At 48.4% G+C, this 18,418-nt stretch overlaps 3 non-coding genes across 3 annotated transcripts; 1 reads left to right on the forward strand and 2 right to left on the reverse strand.

The window, feature by feature from the left end:
- The first annotated feature begins 8,528 nt into the window (after window positions 1-8,528).
- Window positions 8,529-8,600, forward strand: TRNAQ-CUG. The gene has a single exon. It is a non-coding gene; the product is annotated as a tRNA-Gln (tRNA).
- Window positions 8,601-12,519: 3,919 nt separating this feature from the next.
- Window positions 12,520-12,593, reverse strand: TRNAN-GUU. The gene has a single exon. It is a non-coding gene; the product is annotated as a tRNA-Asn (tRNA).
- A 4,513-nt stretch (window positions 12,594-17,106) lies between these two features.
- TRNAQ-CUG lies at window positions 17,107-17,178 on the reverse strand. Its single transcript has one exon. It is a non-coding gene; the product is annotated as a tRNA-Gln (tRNA).
- Window positions 17,179-18,418: the final 1,240 nt, after the last annotated feature.

Here is an 18,418-nt window from a genome sequence, read left to right on the forward strand (position 1 = left end):
GGGAAGCCTGATGGGGGGAGCCAGACGCAGGGCTTGAACCCACCAGCCGTGAGATCATGACCTAAGTCAAAGTTGTATGCTCAAGTGACTGAGCCACCCAGACACCCCTATATTCTCTTTTAAATCACTGACTCCTAGATTAGGATCACAGAACACAAAAAGTATTAAATAATACTTACCATAATCACAAATAAAATGTACTTATGTGATTATCTATAAAAAACTGGCTCCTGGGTTGCCTGGGTGGCTCAGTCAGTTAAGCCCCTGACTCTTGATTTAGGCTCAGGTCATGATCTCATTTTTCTTGAGACCAAGCCCCGAGCTAGGCTCTGTGCTGACAGTGAGGGGCCTGCTTGAGATTCTCTCTCTCTCTCTCTCTCTCTCTCTCTCTCTCTCTCATATGCACACTCATATGCATACATGTATGAGAGCTTTCTCTCTCTCTCTCTCAAACATTAAAAAGTATCCAGATATATATATCTAAAGATAGATAGATAGATCTGGCTCTTGTGCGGTTTTATTTTCCTGACAGCGGGCGCTCTGTCTGCCTTGTTCACCCCATCTCTGCAGCGCCTCCATTAAGAGCCTGCCAGGGAAAACGTTCAGTAAATACTTGTCAAGGTGATAAATAACATTTACCAGGAATAACTACCTTTTACCGATCTCTAGTTCCAAACACATTTCCAAAGAAACCCTGCCCCGGATCTGTGCCAAAGCAATAAAAGTACAGAATTAAAAAAACAGCCCAGGATTCCAAAACCAGCTTTACCACACGTCACATACACTTTGACGGATGATGTAATTATCTCTTTGAGCACCTTTTCTTCGTGTAAAATAGAGAACGTATACTGTAAATAGTTAGAAGGCAGCATGAACTACTGGGGTGTTGGATGTGAAATGTGACATCGTGCAGCAGACAGGGCTCCAGTCCCTGGGCACCAGCTGTGGGGCTGAAGATCACCTACATCAGAGTCACTGTGGTGCTTGTTCAAATCCCATGGGGATAAGAAGCTGCATCTCAGACAAAAATTCCAAGGAGATTCCCAGGTAAGGAAGAAGCCCATTAGTAAACAATGAGCATAGGATGCAGACCCTGAAAGCCCCAGTGCTCACCAGACTGACTCAGCTTTGAGCAGATCAAGTCCCTCATTCAAGATGGCTTTCAATGGGAAATGGGGACATTTCTGGGAAGTCGGTCCCGCTTCCGTGATCTGGGCTTTTAGCACCTCCACTGACCTATAGTTTCCTCCTCTGTTCCATTCGCTGGGGGATGTCAGCCCTCATGGGGGTCATTTCTTTATGAAGACCTCTGTCCTTTTATTCTCTTCCTGGAGGAGATGGCCGAGATCAGTTCTGGGACCCCACAGATCTAGCCTTCCTCCTAAGCCACCTGGGTAAGTGGAAACAATCATGACAGATGGAAATCAGATCAGGGAAGAGGACCCCAGAGGAGGGAGATGGTGAGGGCAGCCCCTCATGAGAGACAGAGCCAACATTTCGTCTACGAAATCACATCACAGCAAGCTGACGCTTGGATTTCAGACTTGGGAGATTCTGAGCACAGAACCCACACACATTATTCTAGACTTCGGAATCTACAGGACTGTGATATAACAAATGTATGTTGTTTTAAACCACTCTTTCTGTAATCTGCTCACGTGCATCAATAACCAACTAATTCAGACGTCTATCTCTATATCTCTATTTTCCTGATTTTTTTTAATTTTCAGAAACGTATGCTAATTCCTATAAGAGAAAAAAATCAAAGAAGTGCAGTAAAAATCTTATGCTCACTTTCACATGACTCTTCCCAAGCCCTTTTAAAATAAAGGACACTGTGAAGGGCATTTCAGGTGCTGGAGAAATGTCTCTCCAATGTTACCAACCAAACTTCTTTACGAATAAAGATGGTATAATACTTAGCTTCAGGTAACATTATCTGTGATTTCAGCATTTATCACCATTTCCGCAGCACATAGTTTTTGTTGTTATGGTTGTTTTGTTTTGCTTTTTTAGTTCTTGTTCTCCTGATTTACCAGACAAGATTTTATAGCAAGTACCACTTACTTGCACAGGCAAACCATTTCCAAATTGTTCTTGTGTTTAGGTATAGGCATGGTGAGTAGGGATTAGGGACTGACTGCAAAGAGGCTGGAAGGGATTTGGGGAGGCAAAGAAATTGTTCTAAAACTGGACTCTGGTTCCAGACAACCTTATAAATATACTAAAATCATTGATTTGTACATTTACAATTTTGTAATATTGTGTAAGGGTTCTCCAGAAAAACACGACCAATAGAGATGTATTATGAGGAACTGGTTCGTGCAGTTAGGAAGGCTAAGAGCCCCCATGATCTGCCATTTGCAAGCTTGAGACCCAGAAAGCCAGTGGTGTACTTTCAGTCTGTCCAAAAGCCTGAGAACCAAGGGAGTCAATGGTATAGATCCCAATCTAGGGGCAGGAGAAAGTGATGTGCCAGCTCAAGCAGAAAGGCAAAATGGAAAAAGGATCAATCTTTCCACTTTTTGTTTTGTTCAGGTCCTCAAATAATTGGATGATGCCCACCCATATGATAGGAGGCAACACTGAGTCCATTGATTCAAATGCCAATCTCATCCCAAACACCCTCACAAACACACCCAGAAATAGTGTTTACTCAGCCAAGTTGACAAATAATATTAACCATCACATATATGTTATTTACTCAAAAAAAAATCAAACTAGGTTTCTACTCCAACATGAAAAGAAGTTGGAAGTCACCACTCTCATCCTTACAATAAAAAATGCGGATGAAACTGAAAATTAACAACTCTTCTTAGACCAGAGAAGTGAGGTCATAGGGTACGTCACCCCAAAAACTAGAGGGACAAGCTAATTCAGGAAATCACAGCTTATTGGAACAGCTTACTGGAGTCAGCAACTGATAGAAATCCTCAAGTTGCTGGAAGCTGAGTGTGGAATAGCTTGAGAGTTTAAAACTCCCGGGGCTCCACATTTTGTGAGGTTTTACCTCCATGAACCTGTGCAGGTTCTTGTGCTGAAGTAGAAAAATCCCCAAAGGATCGACACTACCAACTTCAAGTCTTGCTATAAATCTACAGTAATCAAAACAGTGTGGAATTGGTGAAAACGCAGACAAACAGATCCATAGAACACAATCAGAAGTAGGTCTCCATAAATAGAGTCAACTGATCTTGGACAAAGGAGAAAAAGCAATTTGATGGAGAATGTATAGTGATAGCCTTTTCAATAAATGGTGCTGGAGAAACTGGACATCTACATGCTAGGGGGAAAAAAAGAATCTAGACAGAAACCTTACACTTTTCACAAAATAGATCATAGACCTAAATGTAAGGTGTAAAACTATAAAACTTCTAGAATACAGCATTGGAGAAAATCTAAGTGGCTTTAGGTTTGGTGATGACTTTTTAGCTGTAACACCAAAGGCTCAATCCATGAAACAAGAACTTGATTAAGTTGGATTTCAATAAAATCAAAATTTTCCACTCTATGAAAGACACCATCAAGCTAATTAAAGACAAGACATAGACTGTGATAAAATCTTTACAAAATGTGTATCTGATGGAGGACTGGTATCCAAAACATACAAAGAACCCTTAAAACTCAACATAAGAAAGCAAATGACTCAATTAAAAATGGGCAATGGATCTAAACAGATACCTCATCAGAAAAGATATACAGATGGCAAAGAAACCTATGAAAGATTCTCAGAATCATCTGTCATTAGAGAATTTAAATTAAAACAACAATGAAGGACACCTGGGTGACTCAGTTGGTTAAGTGTCTGACTCTTGATTTTGGTACAGATCATGATCTCAGGGTTGATAGGATGGAGCCTCCTCAAAGGCCTCCTTGCTGACAGTGTGGATTCTGCTTGGGATCCTCTCTCCCTCTCTCTGCCCCTCCCTCCACCCTCAAAATAAGTAAATTAATTTAAAAAAATAAAACAACAATGAGATACCACTACACACTTATTATAATATCTAAAATCCAGGGCACCTGGGTGGCTCAGTCGGTTAAGTGTCAGACTTTGGCTCAGGTAATCATCTCACAGTTCGTGGGTTCAAGCTCTGTGTTGGGCTCTGTGCTGACAGGTCAGAGCCTGGAGCCTGCTTCAAATTCTATGTCTCCCTCTCTCTCTGGCCCTCCCCCCACTTGCTCTCTCTCTCAAAAATAAATAAACATTTAAAAAATTCTTTAAAAAGGATATCTAAAATCCAAAACACTGATAATTACAAATCCTGGCAAGGATGTGGATGAATAGGAACTCTCATTCATTAGTGATGGGAATACAAAATTGTACAGCCACTTTAGAAGACACTTTGGCAGTTTCTTACAAAAAAAAAAAACCATATTCTTACATTTGATCCAGAAATCACAGCCCTAAGTATTTACCCAAGTGAGATGAAAACTTACATTCAAGCAAAAACCTGCAGTTTATAGCAGCTTTATTCATAATTGTCAAAAAGTGGAAGTAACCAAGATGTCCTTTGCTAGGTGACTAGACAGTGGTACATTCATAAAATGGTATTTAGCAATAAAAAGAAAGGAGCCATCAAGCCATAGAAGACCTGTGCAAACCTTAATAATACATAGCGTTAAGTGAAAGAAGCCAGTCTGTAAAGCCAACATACTGTGTGAATCTAACTACAGGACATTCTGGAAAAGGCAAAACTGTAGCACCAATAAAAAGATCAGTGGTGCCATAGGTCTGTGAGGAGAGGAGGGACAAACAAATAAGAATAACCCTGGGATTTTTCAGATAGTGACACTATTCTGTATGACACTGTAGTGGTGAATTCACAACATGCATGTGTCAAAACCCACAGAACTGTATGACTCAAAGAATAGACTCTAATGTAAACTATGGGCTTCAATTAATAATGTGTCACTTGTAATATCACTTGTAACATCACTTGTGACAAATGTACCACAGTAATGGAAGAACGTAGAGAGGAAGTTTATGAGGGAGAACAGGGTGCATGTGAACTCATTTATTAATTTATCTGTAAATCTCAAATTGTTTTTTAAAAAATAACATCTATTATTATCTACTACCTACTAGATAATAGATAATAATATTAGATACTAATATTAGATAATAATAATGGATAATAATAATCGATAATAGATAATAATATATATAATATATATAATAGTAGATAATAGATAATATTATCTAATATATAATAGATAATATTATCTAATAGATAATAGATAGGTATTATCTATTATCTATCGATTATCTATACTTAATAACATTATTATCTATTGATAATAATAATAAAAAAGTAAGGATGTGACACCCTCAACCCAAAGCGTTTGTGGCATCCTGTGATGGTGCGGTTAATACTGAGCGATGAAGTGCACCAACCTAGAGACTGACCAGTGGGTGATTCTGATGCCTGTGCCTTCAGCCTCTAGGCCCAGCAGTCCCCCTGGAATCCAAATGTCCCGTCAGACAGGTCAAGGTGTCCTCTGGTCTTCAGATGGCGCAGAGGGACCAGAGGCATCTGGTAAGGATGGGGAGAAACCATCCCACAGGACAGAACCAAGTGAATTCAGGACGACTGAGACTCCACAGTTGCCCCACCTGCACCCCAAAGCAAAAGGGAGGGTAGGGGTGAATCAGAGCTGCTGAGTGAGGTCGCTGCCTGAAAGATAAAAGCAGCTCAAGGGCACCTGGGTGGCTCAGTCGGTTAAGCATCCGACTTCAGCTCAGGTCATGATCTCACAGTCTGTGAGATTGGGCTCTGTCGAGCTCTGTGCTGACAGCTCAGAGCCTGGAGCCTGTTTTGGATTCTGTGTCTCCCTCTCTCTCTGCCCCTCCCCTGTTCTGTCTCTCTCTGTCTCAAAAATAAATAAAAACATTAAAAAATTAAAAAAAAAAAACAGCTCGAGAAACTCTGATAAGTTCTGAGAACTGAAAGCCAGAGGAAAATAAGGGTCAGTGAAGACTAGAACTTCCCACGATGAGCTGGAACCACCAACCTTTCCACTGCCAGCCATACCCGCTCATTATACCACTGAGACCGGGTATTACAAAATCTCAGCGTTGCCATGGGTGAGAACTTGCTCCCCATCCCCTCCATCCTCTGCCAAAAAACACACTCAAAGCCAGCTGGTGCTGGAGACGCTGAGTCTTAATATCGGGCGTATTTGGGCACTGACACTAGCAAGTGGCCACTAGATGCCGCATGCCAGGCCCTGGGTCCTCCCAGCCTGTCCCTTGCCTCCCCCACAAGAGGCCCCGCTCCACGTGACGACCACAGCTTCTTGGGCCAAAGTCATCCATTTGCCATTCTTCGCTGCACGCCACCCGTCGCGCTCACCGCGAGTCCCTCGGCCTGGACCCGGACTGTGGAAGGACAAGCCGGCCTGTGTCGCACAACGCGCTGCCGCCTCTCAGTGCCTCCGGACCAGACCTCCATCGGGCAGGACCTGGGGTCTGCCCACCATGCAGCCCCTTGCGCACTGCAGGGTCTGGTACCTAGTAGGCGCCCAATAAATGTTCGGTGAAGGATGTATTCCGCGGCAGGGTGCTGGGAGGGACCAAAAATGTCACTGTGGACTATGAGGTTTTAGTCCTAAAAGGGACCCCAGAATGGGAGGATGTGAAAGACTTTAAAAGTGATTGTTGTTTAAAACTTTTACACTGGTAGCTGAATCCTGCAAATGTCCTGATGGTGGAAATGTCTAGAAGGCACCACCTGTAATCGCACTGAGCCCTCCATCCGGGACCTTGCGGCGGCCTCGAGTCTGCGCCGACACCTGCGGGTTGGAAGGAGGGGTGAACCCGAAAAGTTGAAGAAGAGGAAGGTGAAGGCGGGACCACCAAGTGAGGGGAGGGAGAGACAGGGAGAGAGAGAGAGAGAGAGAGAGATGCAAATACAGCCACTGAGGAATGAGCCAGGGGAAAATGCTGTCGCCTACTTACACCTGACCACACCACCGCAGGTCGTGGGTGGTGAACCTTGCTCATGGGGTGGTGTACAGGGGCCCTGGCAGCTTCCGTTTGAATCCGATTCATAATGGAGAGAGGACCCTGTCCTCGAATGAAGCCAGCAACGCCGTCTGATTTGACTCTTTGGACCCTGGAGCTCTCCCTGGGGCGAGGCTGCGCTGGGCGCACCACACACAGAAGATAAAGTGTTGCGCGGCGCTGGGACTCGGCCCGAAGCCTTCGTGCGGGCACTCGGCAGCCGCTCCACGACGGAGGCCAAGAGTGGCCGGCTCCGGCTCTGCGGCTACCGACCCCTCCAGGAGAACAGGCGGGGACGGTTGCTTGGTAAGGGCTCGGTTCGAGTGGACCTTCTACGTCTAACTGAGAAGCTTGGATTCGTTTTCTTCCGACAAGAAATTGCAGCATCCTAGGTGATGCCAACCCCAGGTCCCCCTGAAGGGACCACAAGGAGGTGCCGTGGTCCTTTCACTTAAAACGGGTGGCAAAGAGGGTGCCTGGGTGGCTCAGTGGGTTAAGCGTCCGGCTTCGGCTGGGGCCATGATCTCACAGCTCCATGGGTTCGAGCCCCGCGTCCGGCTGAGCTACGGATTCTGTGTCTCCCTCTGCCTGCCCCTCCCTCGTGCTCTGTCTCTCAAAGATAAATAGACATTGATGGGAAAAGAAAAAAAAAAAAAAAACACTTTTTTAACGGCTGGCAAAGGACGAGGTCGCCCGGAGGTCTCCATTCCCTGGACATGGGAGGTCAGAGGTAGCCTTACTTATTTTGGGTCGCCCCCGGCACCGAGTCGCCTTCGATCAGCCCGTCCTGCCCAGGCCCTGGAGGACCGGCTGTGGACCCTCACCATTCCGCTGGGACCACCTCTCTCCGCCTCCCCAGCACAGACCCCCATAAAGTCCTGACCAGAGAGAACTGCCTTCCTCATCGTCCTCTCAGGCCGGGCAGCCCATTCCTACGTTGGCCTGGGCCGGGGTGGTTTGGGGAAAGGGGAGCGAAGAGAAGGAAACGGAGCAGTGGCCAAGGAGGAAGGAAAGGAGACTGAGAGAGCTGGAGAAAGGAGAGCTGAGAGAGCTGGTGAGGAAAGACAGCGAGAAAGACGGGAAGGAAATAGGATCCGGAGTGGAAGGGGAGGTGTTGGAGCCCCAGGACGCCCCACGTCCGGTTCGAGGAGCACCGGGGTTCCCGGGGCAGTGGGAAGAAGACAACGGCAAAGCAAAGGAAGGGAACACTTTTTTCTGGCGGGAAACTGGTAATTCAGGCAGAGCAGGTGCACTCAGGGGAGGCCCCCAAAGCCCATCCCTCTCGCTGATTCCACCCCCTTCTCCCCCCCCCCCCCCCCCCCCCCGCAAGGGACCCGATCTCGGTCCCCGACACGCTAGCCGACAGAGCGGCCGCAGAACGTGGCCCGGGGCGACCCCTGGCGGGCGGGGGAGCAGAGCTCGGACCCCCGAGGCGAGCAGAGCCCGGCAGGAGGCGCGGCCGGGAACGCCGGTCGGAGGAAGGGCCTCCGCACACCTCGGAGAGGCAGCCGGTCGCGTCCCCGGCGGTTCCATGGTGTAATGGTGAGCACTCTGGACTCTGAATCCAGCGATCCGAGTTCAAGTCTCGGTGGAACCTGTCCCTTTGGGCCGAGCCGCGGCCACCTTTTACTCTCCGCTCCAAGGCCCCGCGAGGAGGAGCACGAGCCTTCCCGCTCCCGCTGCCCTCGGGCCGGGGAGGGAAACTCAGGGGACCACGCGCGCCGCTGCCGCTCCCGCTCCCGCCGCCGCGTCCCCCGCGCTCCGCCGCTTCCGGACTCGGGGACCAACGAGCCCGGTTCCCAGAGCGGCGCGCCCCGCACGAGCATTGCAGCCACGGCGAGGAGACCCGGCCAGCGCCGCCCCTCGTCGGGCTCACCCTCGGACCTCGGGGTGAAAGCCACCCGCCGCGGCCACTGAATCCTGCACCGCGAAGCACGTCGCGCGGCGCGTCCCGTACTGGCACCGATCGGCCTGCTCCCGTAGAGGGCAACTTACGTGCGAAACGGCGTGTCTTACCTCAGCTGGGCGGTGGTGACACTGAAGTTTCGGGTCGTGGGTTCTAGCAGAAGGTCGGGTGCCATTTCATTTCAGTTTCCGCGGCTCCTTTCCTACCACCTACCAGAAGAGTCCAGAGTCTCTGCTGAGGCCAGTAGGGGTCGCAGTTGTCCTGAAATACGTGCTTCAGTCCGTGGCCCTCGTGCGGAAAACCCTCAACTCTGCCCAAAAGGGAGATTCTGGCCGGGGATTCTTGGTCCCTGACCCGCCGCCTCCCACGGGGCTCCTGCGCGGGACAAAAGTGACAGGAGCCGGACCAGCTCCGAGTTCTGCCCCTCCGTCCTGCTGCGACTCTGCTCCACGGACTGAAGGCGCCTTAGGATGATACCGGATGGAAACACGTTCGTTCTCCTCTACTCGGTAGAAAAAATCTGGGATTTCTGAAGGACGTCATAGTTAGTGAAAGTGTAAACCGCCAGATCTCTCTTAGTTTTGGGGATTCCACCGGTTTACAAAGGACTGTAAAATGCTACTGTTTTTCAAGGGCTCGCTTTGAGGGTCTGAAAGGCAAGGGGGTGAGGGCCCGAGGGCGGGTGGGGAGAAACGGGAAAGCGTAGACGAGAAAAGTAAGGAGGTAGGAAAGAGAAGGGGCGCCCTCCGAGGGCGAGTTCACGCACTGGTTCGGTTGCCCCTTCCGGCTCCCTCTACAGTGCTCCCACGTGTGGGGGAGAGAATTTCGGCTCTACCTGGAAAACCCGTACCTGCTTGGCTGGCGTTTGTCCTTGCAGTTTCTTTTCATTAATTGTGGGGGTCAGAGTAGGAGGGTAAATAGACCTGCAAGTTATTGGGAACCAAATCAGGACCTTGTTGGATTCCTTGGCATTACCTGGCAAGTAGACTTTCCCTCCCTTTTCTCGCCTTGCAAGACGACTGCTGGCAATAGCGGGCCTAGAGAGGGTCATGGCACCCAAGACCATGAAGATTGCCAGGGAACAGTCCTTGCTGGACATGTGGTGGCTGAGCAGACTGTGCCCTTCCAGAACAGGGAGTCTGAGGGCCTGGCCAGGAGACTAGGCAAGGGGACCAGAGTCACGGTTACTCAATGGGCTTTCTCCATAGGATCGCAGACATTCCTTTTAGATCCCCTCCTCCTTTACTAGAGCGATTCTTTTAATGGAACTGCATTTACACATAGATTTTAGTACCCTTATCTGACCAACCATAGCCTCACTCCCTACCAAGATCTGAGCTCCAGACTTTTCTTCAAGGAGAAGATGCCCTTCCCTTTCTTTTCCCACCTGAACTGTTCTAACTCAAGCTGAGTGACCAGGACAGCCCCTCACCAGTCTCCTTGGGTTAGGACGGGCAGATGCTCCTCAGCTCCCCGCCCCTCGGCAGCCCCACATAGGTGTGTGTGTGACTTCAGTCCATACAGCATACCCAAGGCTTACATCTCTCAAAACTCCTTCCCCTCACCCTGGATCTGTATTCTGCTACATATACCCATTGCAGAGTGATACAGTTTTCTTCTTGTCTTTGCTGTTGCCTACCCAGCACCCCAGCATTTTTCTTCTTTTGTTCTTGGAATTATTGCTCTTTCTTTGGGTAACGTCTTCCTGGTACTGTTCATGAAGGTCCTCTGCCTTCGTTTGCTCCAGGAGAGGGCATTGACCCAAGCTGAGCCAATCAGACCTAGATCCTGTACTTGCCTGGAATATGAAAAGGGGGGGGGGCGGGGAGGGTGCTTGACCAAAGAGTAAATAAACTTCAGCTTAATCCACTAAAAAAAGAGTCCTTGGGGTGCCTGAGTGGCTCAGTCCCATTAAGTGTGGGACCCTTGGTTTCAGCTCAGGTCATGATCTCTTGGTTGGTGAGTTCCAGCCTCATGTTGGGTTCTGCCCTGACAGTGCAGAACCTAGTTGAGATTCTCTCTCTCTCTCCCTCTCTCTCTGCCCCTCCCCTGTTGGTGCTCTCTCTCTCTCTTTCTCTCTCAAAATAAGTAAGTAAACATGGAAAAAGTTGAAAGAAAAAGAGCCCCTGAAGACACTGGTCTTTTGTTCCTGCTATTTGTATCCTACGTGGCTCAACTGAATATAAAGTTTACACAGTTTAAATAATATAATAATTGACCCATCAAATTATGATACAAATATATTGGAGGATAAGGCCAGGGGAGGTGTGTTGGGTGTGTGGGTGTTGATGGAGGAGTATGTGAAAGAGAGATAACGTCTACAATTTAAAAGTCAAAGAGTAGTAAAGGAGAATTGCTGTTTTTCTAAATAAACTTACGAGTATATATAACTTTGATAAAGCTATGTCCCAAACACAAAATAATTCTTTTGCCACATATGTACATGTATGTAAATTTAAAGTTTATTGTTTGTACCCTGAATATAAGTGTATATATAGTCATATTAATAGCTCTTTTCATTGAAGTATTCTGGGTTTGGTGTCATGCACAGAACGCCTTCCCACTCGAGGTCTATAAAAATGTTAGCAAAAATAGGTTCAAAAGAAATGGTAGGTAATTACTATCCAATTTTGGCAAAACAGTGGAGAAAAGAATGTTCTCATAAAACACAGGGAATATGACCGACTACATTTTCTCTTCAGGGTAACTAGGCAGGAATTAGCAAAATTAGAAATGTGCAAATATTTTGATCTGGCAGTTCCATTTCTGGGACTCTGTAGAGAGGAAAACAAGTGATGACATATTTGTGTAACGCTGTTTCCTGCAGTAGCATTTTTTTTTTTTACATTTATTTACTTTTTGAGAGACAGAGCACAAGTTAGGGGGGTGGCAGAGAAAGAAGGAGTCATAGAATCCAAAGCAGGTTCTAGGCTCCGAGCTGTCAGCACAGAGACTGACGCCGGGCTCCAACTCACAAACCATGAGATCACGACCTGAGCAAAGTCGGACGCTTAACCGACTGAGCCACCCAGGTGCCCCTCCCTGCAGTAGTATTTGTGATAATAAGTGTTAGAACCAATTGCATGACCATCAGTTAGAGACTGTTTGAGTAATGACTTATTTACATCAAGAAGGATATTAACTAAAATGAACAGTGCGGGTAACAAAAACACTGATGGCAATGGCACTAGTAAGAGCTAATCTGTACTGAAACATTTGCTACGTGAGAGAAACTGGCTACCTGCTTTCCCTACACATCTAAACTTTGGACAACCCAAGTACTCCATTTGGCTCATTTTACATGTAAAAATGGAGGCACAGAAAAGTCGAGTAACTTTTTTGCATAAGTTAGGTTTCCCATCCAGATCATGCGCCTCAGGTTCTCTTGTTCTTCATTTGAGGGATTTATAATATTCCAAATATGCTAAGCTGTAAAAACCAGCCTCAGAAAAGTAGGGAAGATGGACTGCCGGTGTAGATTAGGTATGCTCTGGAGCCCCAAAACTTTGCTCCCAAAGGGGCACTTTTTGCTTGTGGTGCCTGAGGACCAGGGCCATGAATTCAATATCCCGAGTAGAAAGAGGAAAGGCAATATCGCCAGAAACACAAGCGTCCCTGGGTGGGCTCGAACCACCAACCTTTCGGTTAACAGCCGAACGCGCTAACCGATTGCGCCACAGAGACACCTGGTGGAGGTGGCTGTGGGTTGTTGTGAGTCAATTGTATTATATACATAATAGTCTGACGCTCGTGGTCAGAATCTTAGGATTTCCAATCATCAGATAAATGAATAGATATAATGCACATGATATCTCTAGTTAACCCTGCTGTATGGTATACTTGAAAGTTCTTATTAAATAGTTAAGAGTTCTTATCAAAAGGAAAAAATACATTTAAAAAATTTTGTATCTGTATGAGATGATAGATGTTCACCAAATTTCACGATATATGGAAGTCAGGTCATTATGCTGTACACCTTAAACTTCTACAGAACTGTATCTCATTTCAATCTCAATAAAACCGGGGAGGGGGGCGCCTGGGTGGCTCAGTTGGTTGAGCAGCCGACTTCAGCTAGGGTTATGATCTCGTGGCTTGTGAGTTCAAGCCCCGCATGGGGCTCCGTGCTGACCTCGCAGCCCGGAACCTGCTTCGGATTCGCGTCTCCTTCTCTCCCTGCCCCACTTGTGCTCTGTCAAAAATAAATAAATGTAAAAAAGGGTTTTTATTTTTAAATATTCAAACCCCGCATGGGGCTCTGTGCTGACCTCGGAGCCTGGAACCTGCTTCGGATTCGCGTCTCCTCTCCCTGCCCCACTTGTGCTCTGTCAAAAATAAATAAATGTAAAAAAGGGTGTTTTTGTTTTTTAAATAAAAAACTGGGGAGGGGGAGGAGTATATTATACATAATCACCTCATTGTACAAACTTACAGAGAAGTGTTCTTTATCCCCGAGCTAGGGCACAGAAGCCTGAGGGCGCAGGCACATTGAGGCCCAGAGTCGTGTGGCCAGTTAAATGTGGGTATACAGACATGGAGCTCTGAATGAGTGCAGAACTCCGACGGTCGAACAACAGGCCCCCAGGTGACAACCGCAGCCTCTCGGTCTGACGTCATCCATTTTCCAGTTCTTTGCTTCACTTCATCTGTCCACGAATCGCCGCGGATCCTGACCGGCGGGCGCGCTCGCGAAGCACCAGAATCGGCGGTGCCTCCACCGCGCTGCGCACCCCCTGCCCTCCCGGGATGCCCCTGATGTAGACTCCATGGGGCAGGGACCTTGGGTTTGCTCACGGTGCAGCTCACCAAGAATTTCACCTTGCACTGTCAGTTTTAGTTTTGGAGAATACCCCGAATGGGAAGACGTGAAAGGCAGCCATTCTTTAAAATATACTCGAAGCTGTTTTAGAACCAGGTCAAGGTCCCGATCGTGGAAACGTCTAGAGGACACAACCTAGAATGTCACTGAGTTCCCCACCCTGGAAGGTGCGGCGGCCTCAGCCTAGGGGACGCCGGTGGGCGCAGGGAGAAAGGTGAATGAGGAAAGCTGAAGAGAAGAAAGCGGGTGGCAGTCTGGAGAGCAAGGAAGAAAGGGCAAAGGGAGGACAGGAGTGAAAAGAAAGCTGAGAGGCACCAACACTAGCGGCTGAAAGAAAAACCAGTTAGAAAACGTTGCGGCTATTGAGGTCAATTAATAGCCCTCAACCACAGCACACCCAGTCGGTGGCGTGCGGTGATGGTTAGTGGTTAGTACTCCGCGATGCGACCCTAGTAACCTTGGCTTGAATCCGAGTTGTGACGTTGTCTAACTCGCTATTTTCCTCTTTAAACAACCCCCCAGTAAAGCCGGAGATATGGTGCGGATTTCCCGCTTTGAAACTGGTGACCGTCGGCAGTTAGATCGGGCTCTCGAGGTCCCCGTGGCGGTGCTCCCAGCCTGAGCCCTCCACCCGCCTAACCTGGGGTAAGGCCGCAGGTCGCCGCGAGCCAAAATCTGCAGCGCCCGCATTCCGCATCCCTATCCCGGCTCCCGCCCTCGCCCCCCAAGGGGCAAGGCAAAGACTGCAAAAGGGCCTGACGGGCTGCGAGAAAGGAAAAAGCGTGCATCTGGAACCACTAACTTTAACTTATGCGTCAGACTCTGAAGAAAAGCATCCAGCATGGTTGGGAAACGAATTCTTAGGAGAAGGTTAGGCAACCGACCTACTATTAAGTAGAAGACATCCCAGCTTTTCATCATCTAGTTTGTTCAGTCCGTAATGTATGGTTTCTGCTGTCTCAATTATCATACAGTGAAACTGCCTTTTTCTTTTGGTACAAATTCTCCATAATTAGAATACATAAGTTTCATCTCACCAAAAATCTTAGTGCTATCTTGTTACAGTGTTACAGTCACATCTCCCCCGCAAACATAAGCCCTTGGGATCACTGATCTGTTCATCGCTATAGTTCTGTCTTTTTGAGAATGTCCTAAGAATGGAAGTATATAGTATGTAGCCGTTTGAGACTGGCTTCTTTTACTCAGCACAGTGACTTAGGGATTTCTTTAAGTTGTTGTATACATCAAGAATTCCTTTTTATTGTTGGGTATTCCATCCAGTGGGTGAACCACTGTTTTGTCTATCAATTAATCCCTTGAAAGATATTCGATGATTGTACTTTCAGCTCTTACAAATAAAGCCTATGAGAATTCCTGTACAGGTTTTTCTGTGAACATAAATTTTCATTTCTTCAAGGCAGATTGCTGGGATTGTGTTTACTAGATTATATAGTACTTATATGCTTAACTTTATGAGAAACTGCCAAATCTTTTCCAGGGTAGCTGTGCCATTTTGTATTCTCACAAGCAGCGTATGAAAATTCTGCTTACTTCTTATCTTAGACACTTGGTACTGTCATTCTAGCAGGTGTATATTGGTATCTCATTATGTTTCAATTTGCATTTCCCTAATGTCTAATGATGTTCATGTGCTTATATCCTCTAGGGAAGTGTCTGTTCCTATCTTTTGCCTTTTTGTTGTTGTTGTTGTTATTGTTTCCTTGTTATTTTAAGATTTTTTTAATATATGAAATTTATTGTCAAATTGGTTTCCATACAACACCCAGTGCTCATCCCAAAAGGTGCCCTCCTCAATACCCATCACCCACCCTCCCCTCCCTCCCACCCCCCATCAACCCTCAGTTTGTTCTCAGTTTTTAACAGTCTCTTATGCTTTGGCTCTCTCCCACTCTAACCTCTTTTTTTTTTTTTTTTCCTTCCCCAAGATTTCTTTATACATCTTGTCGCCAACCTTTTTGTCATCTTTGTGATTTGTTGATTTTTATCCTCTCAATCTGTAACTGTCCATTCTCTCAGCTATTTTTTTAAACAAACATTATTAATTTCAATGAAATACAATTTATTGATTTTTTTTCTTTGACTGGATAGAATTTTTGGTGACATATCTAAGAACACTGCCTAACCCCAGGTCATGAAGACTTCCTTCTATAAATTTTTGAGTTTTACATTTTACATTTAGTCTGTGCTCCATTGTGAGTTAGTTCTTGTATAAACTGTAGTGTAGGTGGAAGTTTCATTCATCTAGATGTCCAATTATTCCAACACAATTTGTTGAAAAGAAAAAAGTCTTCATCAAATTGCTTTTACACCTTCATCAACAATCAACTGGACATATTTCCGTAGTCCTATTTCTGGACTCTCCATTCTATTTAATTGGTCTGTTTGTCTACCCTTTGCTTATTCACAATATATCCCTAACTGTAGCTTTATAGTAAGTCTTAAAGTTGGGTAGTGTTATTCCTATACCTTTATGCTACTTTTACAAAAGTATTTTTAGTTCTTTTAAGGTCTCTCTCTCTCTCTCTCTCTCTCTCTCGGCCATTCCAGGCCACCAAAATGAGAATCTGTTTATATCTACAAAAAACTTTAAAACTACAAAGACTCTGAATAGAATGAAAACACAACGGCCTTCTTTTCCTATGGTGTCTTCTTGGAGTAGATCCAGGCAGGAAGAAGGGGGAGCCCCGTGGGAGGCGGCGGGTCAGGGACCAAGAATCCCCGGCCAGAATCTCCCTTTTGGGCAGAGTTGAGGGTTTTCCGCACGAGGGCCACGGACTGAAGCATATATTTCAGAACAACTGCGACCCCACTGGCCTCAGCAGACTCTGGACTCTTCTGGTAGGTGGTAGGAAAGGAGCCGCGGAAACTGAAATGAAATGGCACCCGACCTTCTGCTAGAACCCACGACCCGAAACTTCAGTGTCACCACCGCCCGGCTGAGGTAAGACACGCCGTTTCGCACGTAAGTTGCCCTCTACGGGAGCAGGCCGATCGGTGCCAGTACGGGACGCGCCGCGCGACGTGCTTCGCGGTGCAGGATTCAGTGGCCGCGGCCGGTGGCTTTCACCCCGAGGTCCGAGGGTGAGCCCGACGAGGGGCGGCGCTGGCCGGGTCTCCTCGCCGTGGCTGCAATGCTTGTGCGGGGCGCGCCGCTCTGGGAACGGGGCTCGTTGGACCCCGAGTCCGGAAGCGGCGGAGCGCGGGGGACGCGGCGGCGGGAGCGGGAGCGGCAGCGGCGCGCGTGGTCCCCGGAGTTTCCCTCCCCGGCCCGAGGGCAGCGGGAGCGGGAAGGCTCGTGCTCCTCCTCGCGGGGCCTTGGAGCGGAGAGTAAAAGGTGGCCGCGGCTCGGCCCAAAGGGACAGGTTCCACCGAGACTTGAACTCGGATCGCTGGATTCAGAGTCCAGAGTGCTCACCATTACACCATGGAACCGCCGGGGACGCGACCGGCTGCCTCTCCGAGGTGTGCGGAGGCCCTTCCTCCGACCGGCGTTCCCGGCCGCGCCTCCTGCCGGGCTCTGCTCGCCTCGGGGGTCCGAGCTCTGCTCCCCCGCCCGCCAGGGGTCGCCCCGGGCCACGTTCTGCGGCCGCTCTGTCGGCTAGCGTGTCGGGGACCGAGATCGGGTCCCTTGCGGGGGGGGGGGGGGGGGGGGGGGAGAAGGGGGTGGAATCAGCGAGAGGGATGGGCTTTGGGGGCCTCCCCTGAGTGCACCTGCTCTGCCTGAATTACCAGTTTCCCGCCAGAAAAAAGTGTTCCCTTCCTTTGCTTTGCCGTTGTCTTCTTCCCACTGCCCCGGGAACCCCGGTGCTCCTCGAACCGGACGTGGGGCGTCCTGGGGCTCCAACCCCTGATTCTGTTCCTGATCCCCTCTCCTCCCCGCGTTCCTCGCTGTCTTCTCAGCTTTCCCGCTTGCTTCACCTCCTTCGCTACCACCCCCTCACTTTCCCCGCTCCCGCCCCTGCACACAGCGCCGGCTATCGGAACACTGGGAAAGGTTGCCACGGTCTGACAGGAAGCAGAGGGAACGTTTTCCATGGACGCCAGAAGCTCGACTGCTTCTCGGCTCAGGACACTTTAGGGTCTTTGCCGGACACCCCGAGCAGTGGAGCGTCCCCAGCCAGCGCTCTAGGTCTGGGCAGCGTGGGCCTTCAGCCGGCTCGAGACCATCCCGGGGCTGGGGCGACTCCAAAGCAAAGAACCTGGGGTCCGGCGCAGCTCACGGCTGGCTGATCAAATCCCGCCAAGTTGAACCTGGAGCACGGGTTCTCTATGGCGCGGGCGGGGGAAAGCCATGGGTCGTCGTATCGCCCCCGTGTGGCCACAGAGCTTCACGCCGGGCCGGAAGCTGCAGGGGCCGGAGATGCCAGAAAATTCACAGAACGAGGCTACTCAGGACCTCGAAAATAAAAAGTCCGACAAACCACCGACTAAAATAGATGTATAGAGAAGAAAACAGGTATGCTTCTCTCTCCTGGCTACAAGCGGGTTTAAAAAAAAACAAAAACCACTTAGTGTTTAGGACCGGATAGTCCTCCCAGTTGGAACCCGGGGATCATTGCCAGGCAAAAGACTGAATCATAGAACCCCCAGCCTTCCGCAGCCAGCCCTCCACTTTTTAAATTTCCTGTGGCCCAGAGACTCGGCCAAAGCCCTCCTGCCACCATCTTTGCGC

Source organism: Prionailurus bengalensis, chromosome C1 (genome assembly GCF_016509475.1).
Source record: "Prionailurus bengalensis isolate Pbe53 chromosome C1, Fcat_Pben_1.1_paternal_pri, whole genome shotgun sequence".
Taxonomy (NCBI): Eukaryota; Metazoa; Chordata; class Mammalia; order Carnivora; family Felidae; genus Prionailurus; species Prionailurus bengalensis.